Source organism: Acinonyx jubatus, chromosome A3, assembly GCF_027475565.1.
Source record: "Acinonyx jubatus isolate Ajub_Pintada_27869175 chromosome A3, VMU_Ajub_asm_v1.0, whole genome shotgun sequence".
In the NCBI taxonomy this organism is placed as follows: Eukaryota; Metazoa; Chordata; class Mammalia; order Carnivora; family Felidae; genus Acinonyx; species Acinonyx jubatus.
The window spans coordinates 1,548,886-1,561,535 of NC_069388.1; the positions used below are offsets into that span (position 1 = coordinate 1,548,886).

At 58.4% G+C, this 12,650-nt stretch overlaps 1 long non-coding RNA gene across 1 annotated transcript; it reads right to left on the reverse strand.

Moving 5' to 3' along the window:
- Positions 1-1,581: 1,581 nt before the first annotated feature.
- LOC106969928 (uncharacterized) lies at positions 1,582-7,310 on the reverse strand. The gene is made up of 2 exons (XR_008289005.1): positions 3,896-7,310; positions 1,582-2,061 (listed from the first exon to the last, which is right to left on the reverse strand). It is a non-coding gene; the product is annotated as an uncharacterized LOC106969928 (long non-coding RNA).
- Positions 7,311-12,650: the final 5,340 nt, after the last annotated feature.

A 12,650-nucleotide genomic window follows, 5' to 3' on the forward strand; every position in this document is an offset into this window, starting at 1 on the left:
CCCCTGCTCGCGACGCCGGGCTGTCCGGAAAAGACCTGACTCGTGGGATTTCATAAATCAAGATGATTTTCGTGTCGAGGGTTGAAAATTGATTAAAATCTGAGCTGTCACGTGTCGTATGGATCCGGGAGGCCGGTCTCCCTCAAGCTGTCTCTGCCAGAGTCCCGGGTATCAGCCGTTTTCCTGGAAAGCAATCTTTCCACGTTTAGTGTCGGTGCAATTACTGTGATGCCGTGGTGGCCGCGGGCCTGGCAGGCGGGGGCTCGGTGACTGGGGTTCGCACAGCTCCCGGCTCCTGAGCACCTTGGCCAGGGGGGACCCGTAGGGCAAAAGCTGAGGCGTGTTGGCCCGATGCCTCAGGATCTCCCTGCCACGGGGGCGGGGGCTCCCACTGACGTCAGATCGCTGGGCCGGGTTTGCGCTGGGGCGGGGGCCTCAAAATAGCTGACCAGTCGCTCTACCCTTGTGCCAGGCTCCCTTCTGCCCCCGATAGAGGTCGTGCGGCGTCATCACCCGCTTCGGTGAGCAGGGGCCTCGAGGGGGGCCCCCGCGTCCACCAGCCCGCGGAGTTTTGGTGACCGTGAAGCCAAGGCCCGGACCGAGTGTGGGCGTCTGGCCCGTGTGCTCGTGCTTGGCCGTCACCTGACGAGGACGGGCCCTGGGCTCCCGCCGGTCCCAGAAGACTAAGGGGGACGGGAACGGGAAGGAGATGCTCCTCCCACCCGCCACGGGGACGCTCGTTACCCGGCGCCGGGTGACTGACACGCTGCCCGGCTTGGCCGGCAGGTTCCTGGTGCCCGCCTGTTGATTTGGCTCCTAAAGGCTTCGGTGTCCGTGGGCTTCTCTCGTTCCCCACCCCCTTCCTTTCTCTGAGACGCGAACCGAGTGGCAGGGAGCCCCTCCGGGTCCGAGGAGCAGACCCCACAGCGACTGGCGAGCTGCCCTCTGCACTCCGGCACCGGGCCGCCCCCTGCCCTCGACCCGCATCCCGCCTGCCCTCCGCTCCCAGCCGAAGGGCTGCGGGGGAACGGCTGGGCCGTGGTCCCCGGTCGCGGGGCCGGGGCTCGGGCGCCTGCGCGTGTGCAGCGGAAGCCAGAGGGGCTGCCGGGGTCTTCCTTCGGGCGGGGCCCCCGACGGAGGCCACGGTCCTCACGGCCCCTCATGCCACACTCCTGCCGACCCCGCGGATCCTCCGGTGTCCTGAGCGAGGCGGGCAGTCCACACCGGCCAGCTGCCACCCGGTCCTCACCCACACGGGCCCGTCTCCACAGCCGCTCAGGGACACCGAGCCAGGACCCGCATGCCGGCCTGGAGAGGCCACCGGCAGCCTGCCGGCCCCAGGCGGGGGGGGGGTGCCTTCTCAGGTGGCTTCTCCTGCCCCAGCCCGGCGTCGGTGGGGGTCCCGACCTCACCCACCTCCTGTCCCTGGCTGTTCTCCGTACAACAGCCGTTAAGGTAAACCGTCATCCTTTTCGTGGCCGAGGGCTCTCAAGCCCGACTGCGTGTCTGCCCACACAACCCCTGCCCGTTCATCCTCGGGCGGCCCGGGAACCTGTATTTTTCTCGCTGTGGGATTTTGTGGCTGCGTGGACTGCTTGCACACGTAACAAAGTTCCAGACCCACTCGGGGCAGCCGCACGCCTCCCAGCCCCTCCCTTCTTCTAGAGCTGAAACGTGTAACATCAAACCGAAGGCTCACTGGTGTCTGCGAAACCGTATCTCCTCAGTAAATTTTCAAGTTGTGATTTATTTTTCTCCTTCCTGTTTTAAACACACATGGAAAATTTTAGAAGGGTTTCAATTTACAGAAATGCTGCAAAGAGAGGGTGGCGAGTCCCCACGTGCCCCCAGCCAGATGCCCTGCCGCTCCCGTCTTGGGTCACGATGGTACATTTGTCACAGGGAAGGAGCGTGTGAACCCGTGATGGGAAATGGGCTTTGCTGACGTCCCACTGTCCTCCTTCTGTGCCAGGACCACGTGACGCTTGGTCACCATGTCTCCTCGGGCCCCTCTCGGCTGGGACACTCTTGGACTTTCCTTGTTTTTGGCGACCTTGGCAGCTGTAAGGAGGATTGGACCGGTTCTTTGTAGAACGTCCCTCAAGTTGGATTTGTCAGAGGCTTGTCTCACGATGGGGTCATGGCATCTTCTCCGCGGCCTGGTGTGGGCCCAGCGAGCCCACGCCGCCCCATCCTGCCCCTTCAGCTTGAACACAGGCTGGCCGGCCTCCCTCGGTTGCAGGTGGCGGAAAACACAACCCGGAAGGTCAGGGCATGCTGATTTCAGGTACGGCTTGATCAAGGGTTTAGAAGGTGTGGTGCCTGGGTGGCTCAGTCGGTGGAGCGTCCGACTTCATCTCAGGTCATGATCTCCCAGCTTGTGGGTTCGAGCCCCGCGTCGGGCTCTGTGCTGACAGCTCGGAGCCTGGAGCCTGTTTGGATTCTGTGTCTCCCTCTCTCTGTGCCCCTCCCCTGCTCATGCTCTGTCTCTCTCTCAAAAATAAACATTTTATTTAAAAAGGATTTAAAATGTATTGCCAAGATGAGATTTCTCCTCTCTCTGTCCCACCCACATCGGCTCTGTCCTCAAGAACCCATTTCACTGACATGGATGCAGTCCCCGAATCAACCCCCCCCCCCCCGGGTCACGTGCCCACCCTGGATGGCAGCCAGGCAGCCGAGCCTGTAATACGTGGGCTGGAGGAGCAGCGGTGGATCCCCAAGGCAAAACCAGTCCACCACCGTAAGAGGGGGGCCCCTCCACTAAGGTCTTCTGCAGCGGGGAAGGGATTCCCTGCAGCCCAGAACTCTGCTGAGGAGGCCACGAGGAGGCAGGGGTAGGACATGTGCAGCCCCGACCCAGATCGTTACACAGTGTGAGACGCAGCGTTCGCGCCCCCATGACAATTCTCCAGGTGAGTGACGTGGAGCGAGTGGATGTTCAAACGCGGCCGTGGCTGGCCCTGCATTTGGGGCCGAGTGACACGGGGCGTGGGCAGGATGGACGAGGCCCGTGTAACCCATCAGGAACCCTTCGGGGAGGTGACTGTTGCTAGGTCCCTTGAATGGTATTTAAGGAGGAAATGAATTTGTGAAATTACCTAAACGTGCGGCCCAATGGACACACGGCGGCCCTCCCGGTCTTCAGCGGGAAATGACCTGGGACTTGGCCGGAGCAGGGCTCAGAGAGTCTGCCCCAGTGGCGGGATGGCAGACGGTGTCTCGCACTTGCATTAAGGCCAAACAATGAGTGGTCACGTTTAGAAAAGGGTGTCACCCGAAAGTGCTCTGTTCCTCGCTCACGAAATCATGGCAGCGAGGCTCGAGCCTCCACGAGTGTCTTAGAAGGCTGCTACCACAGGTGTGGGGAAGAACCTTCTGGAAGAGGGCGCTTTCGCTGCACTTCCCCAAAGTGGAAAAGTGTGAATTTCCCTGGGACACCGGCCTATTAGGAGGCCACAGCGTGACCTCAGAGAAGTGCGGATGGTAAGTACGAGAAATGTCATTCAGAAGGGCCACTGTGGGCTCCCCCAGCCGCCCGCTGGGCTCCCTGACCACTCACCCCTGCGGCCCGCCGGATATGGAGCTGGGCCTGATGTCCCTGCCCCGCGAGGACAAGGACCGGCCTGCGGGGCAACCTGGCCCAGAGCCTGGGCAAGTGCCAAGCCCAGGAGTGGACGACAGGCCATCTCCGAGAGATGCTGAAGTGCAGGGGTGGCTGGGGAGGGACATCGGACCCCAACAGGGTCCCAGGTGGGGGCGTGACGGGAGCTGGCAGGGGTCCGGGGCCGAAGGGTCCGTCAGTTCCATCTTCCCTCTCCACCCGCCCACTCCACCTCTGTCCGTCCCACCCTGCCTCTCCCCTGCCCGCCCCTGAGCCTCTCCCGGAACTTACCGTCTGCAGACAGGGTTGTGAGTCGGTGCCTGGAGCTGGCTCCACTGGGGTTGCTCTGGACACTGAGCACTGTCGGTGCAGGAGACTAGCCCTGGGGACCGTCCAGGACAGGAGGGGGCGCTGAGCATAGAGCCTGCTGCGGGGGGAGGAGTGAGGGGCTCGGAGCATTGCCTGGCACTGAAAGGAAACCAGGGGGCGCGGCTGGTGGGGCAGGAGTGCCCTGGAGGCCCCGCCACCGCGCAGTCCGAGTCCTAAACCGCTTCAGGGCGTGTGCCTCCAGGATCAAGGCCAGCAGGGCTTTCCCCCTAGCCCCCCCCAACCCGCCCCGCCTCCCCCCACCCCGCGCTCTCCGCTGCCCTGCCCTCCGACTCCACCCTGGGCTGAGACCCTGCCCTCCTTCCGCCTCCCTCACTGCTGGGCCAGGATGGGCAGTGTGTGACCTGCTGTGACCTACAGGTCTGCCCGGGCTGGTGGGGCAGGGGCGCTTACCTGGGACACCTGGCGGGGGGCTGCAGGAGAGTCTGACCTGTGTTGGCTCAGCCTGCTGTGCGCACACTTCCCGCGTCCAGGCTCTGAGCTGGGGGTCCCCGGTCCCAATCTGGTCCTGGGCCAACCTCGGGGGGGGGCACATGTTCCTACAGGTGTCCCCTTGGGTGTCCCCCTGACCCCCAGGGCACATGGTTGAAGAATCACGCTCCTGCTGAGCACAGACCTTGGAAATGGAAGGAACAGAGAGCCCAGCCAGTTGGTGGGACCGTGGGGGAACTTGGGCCCTTTTAGTGGCTCAGCGCCCACCCCCACCCAGGAAGGAGGTCCCTGTGTGCCTTGTCCAAGCCCTGGCCCACAGACTCTGAGAGCAACACACGAGGTCATCTTACAACCTGAGTCTCGGTGCTTGTGATGTGGTAGTCATGGGAACAACGTTTGAGGTCTGGGGGCAGGCCCTGGGACATCTGGGGGCTGATCCCGGTGGGCTGTCGGGGGAGGCCCTGGGGGTCTTACAGTGGCATTTGCTAGACAAGCATCTCCTGCAGCAGCCTAGCTGACATCCTTTGGTTGAAGCAAATATTGGCCTTGGGGGCTCACCTCCCTCCAACCTCGCCCACACGTGCTCTGGGTACATGGTGCGTCTCCTGCCACAGGGCCTTTGCACACGTAGGTCTGGCCTTGGGGAAAGCTCCCCTCACCCCGCATGGGTGAGGGCCTCCATTATCCACTGCCCCTGTACCCCAAAACTCTTCCTGTTCCCATCAGGTCTGTGCCTACTGTTTCCTGCTGGGGACATTATCTGGCACATAATAGGACCTTACTTTGTATTTGTGAATAAAAAGTGAATGGGGTGACATTTATGCGGCCCGAGCGCCCAGTCCCTCCGTGTCTGTGGTTGAACGTGGGCCCCGCCCTCCCACCTGGCCTCCAGAGCTCACGGCCCAGAGGAGCTGGGCCCCCCAGGCTCTCCGCTGCCAGGATGTGACCTCCCCCCACCACGCTGTGAGTCCTCAGTCCGCGGCTGACCTCTTCGTTGAGATCCTGAACCTGAGAATTCTCAAGACACTGCCTTCTCCCCTCTCCCCTAAGACAGCTAACCCCTGGGACGAGAGCTTCCTGCCAAAATCCCAAAGAGCCTGTTTTATAGGCTTCTTTTATTTGGAAGCACTCTCTGGAAAGCTGACCTTTAGGACGCACTTGCCCCTCTACCGTTCAAGGTTTCAAGTCGGCACACGTGGGTCGCTGAAGGGAATGTGCTTTGTCACACTGGATCAGGACAGGGGTCCCCTCGGGCTGTGTGGCCCCAGCAGGTGTGCCAAGGGCTCTGTGGGGGGCGGGGGAGTTCCCTGGTCACCGGTCACTGCAAAGGTGAGAACGTAACTACCCGTGAGCAGACCCACACCGTGCAGCCGGCCCGGCCCAGGGTCCCCAGAGAGGAGACAGGGGGGCTGAGGCACGGGATTCTCGGGGGCTGCAGAGGGGAGCTCGGGGGTGGCGTGGGGAAGGGGCCCAGACGCACTGGCGGGGCCCCAGGGCAGCCAGTGATCTCATCAGAGCAGATCAGAGGGTTCCACCCAGATGCGGGGTGGGATGGTGTGTGTCCGTGACAAGGGGGGAGGGAAGGGGGGCAGGGCTGCCTGGGGGTGCTCTCGCCCGCAGGAGACCCAGGCAGGGGAGCCCCGACGGGGGGTGCGGGAGCTGGCAGAGTGGGCTGGGACACGGGTTGAGGGGTGCCCCTGAGATCGCTAGCGGACGGGCCAGCGGGAGCTGGATGCTCAGGCCTTGAGTTCGGAGGCAAGAGTAAGGGTGACAACAACTGGGGGACAGATGCCGGCTGGTGCTGATGGGGGCTGACGGGGCTGCAGCTGTGGAGAAGGACGGCCCTGGCCCCAAGGGAACGCTGCCCGGGGGACGTGGCCTTATTCTAGACTCGGGGCGGGGGGGGGGGGGATGCCCAGGTCCTTCCTGACCTCACTATTCTCCCCAAAAACGGACAGCAGATCTGGAGGGACTGTAGTGTGTGGGTGGCCCAGGTTGCAGCCTCCAGATGGCCAGTGTGTGGTTTGGGGCCGCGGGCCCTTGCTGTCCCCTCTTCCCGGCTCCTGCTGGTGGGGGCCAGGGAGGGGCCCGCAGGGGAGGTGGGCATCGTAGTGAACAGGCAGGGAGGGGCCAGGTTCACCCCCATCCGGATGTGCCCTCCGTCCCGGCCTGCCCACCGTCCCTCGGAGGCTGGGCAGGTCCTACAGGGGGGGCACGGCCCGCACGTGTGTGCGCACTGTGGCTGCCACACCGTCCCCGCCCGGCCGCCATGTGACGGGGATTGTCGTCCGCGTCCGCACAGAGCCTCGCCCGCGCTGGCACACTCAGGGGACGCTTTAGCCAAAGGCCATTAAGCTGTCACGCTCCATATGTCTCACGTCCTTCTTCCTGCCCCGTGTGCGTGCAACGCCTCTGCCTCCCGTCTCCTCCTCTGCACTGAGTCACCGCCGTCCGGCCAGACCGCCCCCCAGCTCTGAGCTCACCGGCCCCGCCATCAGCGAGCCGCCCCGGAGTGGCGGCGTGGGGCCGAAGAGACCGGGTCCTCCCTGCAAGGACTCAGCCGGCCCAAGCGGCTGGAGGAGCTCAGAGAACGCGGGGCCGCGGCAGTGCCTCCGTGTGACGACGGAGCGGGGACGAGGTCCGGAGGCCCCAGCTCAGGTTCCGAGTCCGGCCCTGCACCTCCTGTCCCCATGGCCGTGGGTGTGCCGCTCCGGGCTGCCCGCGTCTGAGGATGCCGGCCCGACGTGTCGACACGAGGGGGCCGATCCCCACTCCACCTGACCCGGCCTCTGGCCGCAGCCTCCCTGCCAGTTGCGGGTCAGCTCCGGCCAACTGCCAGGAAGTCCTCACCACCTGCCTGAGCTGCCAGCACCGCCCGGGGGGGGGGGGCTGCACCCAGTGGGGGCCCACGCTCACTCGCCCTCGGGCCTCAGAAAGATCTTCCTGCAAGCGTCACGGGCAGGAAACCCTCGAAGGAGCACAGAGGTGGCGTCTCCCACGCGGCCAAGGTGCGGATTGGGCGACAGCCCATCCCTCCACTAATCACAACGGAAATCCACGCAAAATGCAAACGAAAACTTCTGCCGAGGACGCAGTGAAGTGCACAGAACTTCTGGGTTTTCCCGGTGGCTCTGCCCAGGAGGCGAGGCCCGGCCTCGGGTCAGCGCGGCCACGCGAGAGGCTCTGATTGTGATAGAAACCCCCCCTTTCCAGGGAGAGAAACAGGGAGAGGGGCTCCTGCGGGCCGGGGGGGGGGGGGGTGGGGGAGAGGACCCGGGGAGGGAGGGAGCCGACAAGAGGGTCCCCTAGTTCCGTGTCTGGCCCCGCACCCACCTCAGAACAGCCCCGGAGGGTGCACGTGTGAGGCCCACAGAAGGCGAGGTGAACCCGCCTCCACGCCACCAATGCCAGCATCTCCAGAGGATTAAAACAGGACCCGGCATCTATGCAGCACGGCATTCCAGTGCTCACGATGTGAAACAAAATCGCTCGACAGAAACCAGGAAAATGGGGGCCCCCGGGCGACTCGGTCGGTTAAGCGTCTGACTCTCTTGATTTCGGCTCAGGTCGTGATCTCACAGTTCTTAAGATCGAGCCCCGTGTCGGGCTCTGTGCTGACAGCATGCAGGCTGCTTGGGATTCTCTCTCTCTCTCTCCCTCTCTCTCTGCCCCTCCGCTCTCCTCTCTCTCAAAATAAATAAATAAACGTAAAAAAAAAAACAAACAAACAGGAAAAAGATCAATCTTCAGGAGGAGGCACGATGGATGGCCAGATGCCAGCCCTGGGTATGACCAGGTACTTACAGCTGGCGTCCTGACTGTGTTTTGTGAGACTTCTGTCTCTCTCTCTCTTTCTCTCTCTCTCTCTCTCACACACACACACACACTGTATGATAAGAAATTAATAAGAATTCTCAGCAGAGGGGTAGGAAACATAAAAAACAAATGAGTATTTTCGAATCCAAAAATGCAAGGTCTGAAACCCCCTGATGGAGTTGAGAGCAGAACAGGGATGAAAGAGGAAGCCAGTGAACTTGAAGATAAACAGAAAAGACGCAATCCGAAGAAGAGAGACAGGAAGTGACAGCTGAGTGGAGGTTCAGGGGCCAGCGGGCACGACCTCAGAAAGTCCAGACGGAGGGAAGAAAGGTGGGGAAGGGATTCAAAGGAATAGTGGCGGGAAACATCCCCAATTTGGTGACAGAAACGCGTCAAAACGTTGAAGAAGCTCAGAGAATCCCAAAGAGGATGAACTTAAAGAAAACCACACTGAGAAACATAATAATCCCTGAAAACCAAAGAAAACATCCTGGAGGCAGCTAGAGAGAAACGACACGTTGCAGTCACCGTCCGGTGATTCAGTCGCCGCACGTCGTGGGGACGAGGCGCAGGGAAGCGGGGCCTGGAATGCGGAAAGAAAAGCACTTTGGCCGAGTTTCATTTCCGGTGACTACCTCTTTCAGGAATGAAGGTAAAGATCATCCCAGGTGAAAGAAGCCCCAGAGAATCCCCCACCGCAGACCGTCTGCTCCCGAAATGGCGCGGGGGCTCCCCAGGCTGGTGGGGAGCAGCACCGGGGAGGGGAGGGGCGGGGGGAGCCGCCTTCACAACAGAAACGTGGTTCCCTGAGTAAACACAGGAGTCTGCTTCCCTCCCCCTTTGAAAAAATGGCCGCGCTGCGGCAAGATGGTCAGCCCTCGTCGAGGACACACGGGCGGCAACCGCGAAGGCCAGCGGGGCCGGGGCGGGGGTTGGGGGGACGCGCCGGGATCCGCAAGCCCGCTCTATTTTATGGGAGGGGGTAAAGACGCAGGGTACTGACAGTGAAAATGACAGAAGAGACAGCCGAAACGCCGGCGCATGCCTGACCGTGCCATGCTAAGCAACATATTCGTTACAACAAATAAACGAACCCAGAGGAGAGAGGCAGAAAACAAAGGAGAAGACGACAGACCTAAACTCAGCCAGTGGGTAATTACATCAAGGGTTAATGTGTTAAGCATTCCCATTAAAAGGCAGAGACCGGGGCACCTGGTGGCTCAGCCGGTTAAGGGTCCGACTCGTGGTCGTGATCTCATGGTTGGTGAGTCTGAGCCCCGGGTTGGGGGCTCAAATCCCTGCTTGGGATTCTCTCTCTCCCTCTCTCTCTGCCCCTCCCCCGCTCGCACTTTCCCTCTCAAAATAAATAAAACAAGGTTAAAAAAAAAAAAAGGAAAGGAAACAGATCCATTACCCGAAACCCCCTTGAACTAATTTACGATTAATCCCCTTTCTTCCCGGGGCCCGGCATCCACTGATTTGTTGTCCGTCCCTGTGGTTCTGTCTCTTCCAAAATGTCGTGTAAGAGGACCTGCGCTGGACGGGATCGTGGGTCTGGCCTCTTGCAGCGAGCATGACGCTTTTGTGATTCATCGCCATGATCACACCCGTCGGTGGCCTGCTCCTTCCTGGTGGGTCAGTAGGTCGCCGCATGGTCGCATGGCCGCCTGCTCACCCAATCACTCTCAGGACACTGGGGTCCTTTACAGCCCGGGGTGATTCGAAATAGGTCCCCTGCAAACACCCACCTGTGAGTATGTGGGTGAGCATGCCTTCACTTCTCGAGTCACGAGGAGGGGGGCTGTCACGTGCAGCGCGGCACGTGTGGGCCTGGCTGGGTAAGAAGCCGAACTATTTTCCAAAGGGGCTATTCCCACCAGGGATGCCCGCGTCTCACGTGTTCTGCATGCCTGTCAGCTGCGGGAGCCGAGCCTGCTTGGGATTCTCTCTCCCTCTCTCACTCACTGCCCCTTCCGCGCATGCTCTCTCTCTCTCTCTCTCTCTCAAAATAAATAAATAAACTTAAAAAAACTAAAAACTAAAATAAAACGAACACGAAGTTAGCCTTCCCACGTGTGCTGGCATCTCCACTACGGCATTAACGTGCGTTTGTCTGATAATTAAGGATCCTGAACATATTTTCAGGTGCTCACTTGCCGCCCATATACCTTCTTGGAGGAAGCATCTGCTCAAATCTTTTGCTCATTTTATTTTATTTTATTTTTTCAACGTTTATTTATTTTTGGGACAGAGAGAGACAGAGCATGAACGGGGGAGGGGCAGAGAGAGAGGGAGACACAGAATCAGAAACAGGCTCCAGGCTCTGAGCCATCAGCCCAGAGCCTGACTCGGGGCTCGAACTCATGGACCGCGAGATCGTGACCTGGCTGAAGTCGGACACTTAACCGACTGCGCCACCCAGGCGCCCCTTTTGCTCATTTTAAAAGCTGGGCTGTTTATGACCGAGTTTTGAGACCCCTTTATACATTCGGAATTCCAGTTCCTTATCAGGTAATGGGAAGGGCAAATGTTTTCTCCCCGTCAGCTCCTCTGTTCCTTGTCTCAACTGCCACAGAAAAGGCTTAAGTTCTTAATTTTTATTAAGTTCAATTTACAAATTTGCTTTTTTATGGATCACTGCTCTTAAGTGTCATATCTAAAATCTTTGCCTAACCCAAGGTCACAAGAATTTCCTTTTCCGTCTTCCAGGAGTTTTATGGTTGCAGACTTTCTGTTTAGGTCAATGAACCAATTTGAATTAATTTTTGTATGCACTGCAGTGTGTCGGTCAAGATTCTTTTCTTTTCTTTCTTTCTTTCTTTTTTTTTTTCCGTATGAATATCTGATCGTTCCAGCCCCATTTGTTAAAAAGACTATCTTTTCTCTGCTGTATTGTCTTCGAATCTTCACTGAAATCAATTGACCACGTGTCTGTGGGTCCACGTGTCTATCGTGTCATAAATACCACAGGCTCGTAATGACCATAGCCTTACAGTAAGACTTGAAATCAGGTTAGAATCTCCCAGCTTTGTTCTTCCTTTTCAAACCCTTCTTTCGGTGATTGTAGCTCCTTTCCCTTTCCCTGTAAGTTTTAAGATTGGGTTTCCAACTTCCACACAAAAACATTCTGTGCTTTCCCTTTTATTTTTAGTTTTTGGCCTCCCATTGGATCTATAGGCCAGTTTGGGGGAAACGAACATGGTAACGATCCATGAACATGGTTCATCTCTCCATTTATGTGCATTTTAGCTGACCTCGATAATAGTGTTTTGTGGTCCTCAACTTACAAAATCTACACTCATTTCATTAGACTTATTAAGTCTAAGTATTTCATCTGTGTTTGGTGCCGTTGTAAATGGTACTGTTTTTGTTAAAAAATTTCTTTCATGTTTGTTTTTGAGAGACAGAGCGTGAGCAGGGGAGGGGCAGAGAAAGAGGGAGACACGGAATCTGAAGCAGGCGCCAGGCTCTGAGCTGTCAGCACAGAGCCTGACGGGGGGGCTCGAACCCACAAACCATGAGATCGCGACCTGAGCCGAAGTCGGACGCTTAACCGACTGAGCCACCCAGGCGTCCCTGTTTTTAAGTTTCAGTTTGCAATTGCTCGTTGCTGGTATACAGACATAGGACTGATTTTTGTACAGACACTTTGTATCTGGGGACCTTGCAAAGCTCACTTACTAGTTCTTTTTGTCGGTTCTTGGGGACTTTCGATACGGATTCACGTCACCCGTGGGAAGAGTCAGGTGTGTGTCTTTTCTCCGGCCAATGTGGCGTCCCCCCGGCTCGTCATTGCCTCATTACACTGTCTAAGCCCTTCCACCATTAAAAGCGATGTTAGCTACCGGGGTGCCCGGGGGGCTCAGTCGGTTAAATCCTGACTCCTGATTTCAGCTCAGGTCGTGACCTCATGGTTCAGGGGATTGAGCCGTGTCGGGCTCCACGCCAACAGTACGGAGCCTGCTCGGGATTCTGTCCCTCTCCCTCTCTCTCAAAATAAATAAATAAGCATTTAATAAAATGACGTTAGAGACATACGGTTTCTTGTCTACCGTTATTAATTTTTGTAGATGCCTTTAATCAGGTTGGGGGCTTCCTTCCTTTCCGAGTGCGCTGAGGGTTTTCATCGCGAAGAGAAGTTAAATATTCTTACGGCATCTACTGAGATGTTCTCATGGGTTTTCTTCTTTGGTCTGTTGGTAGGGTGACTACAGTATTGAGTCTGGAACGAGCCACACACCATAGGGACAACTCCACTTGGTTAGGTTGGTTTATTTTTATTTTTGCTGGATTCATGGCCTAGTATTTGTTGAAGATTTTTGAATCTGTTATGGGCCGAATGTTTATCTCCCCACCCTCCTGCCCCCGGCCAAGTTCCCTCAAAGCGCCTATGTTGAAACCCCAACTC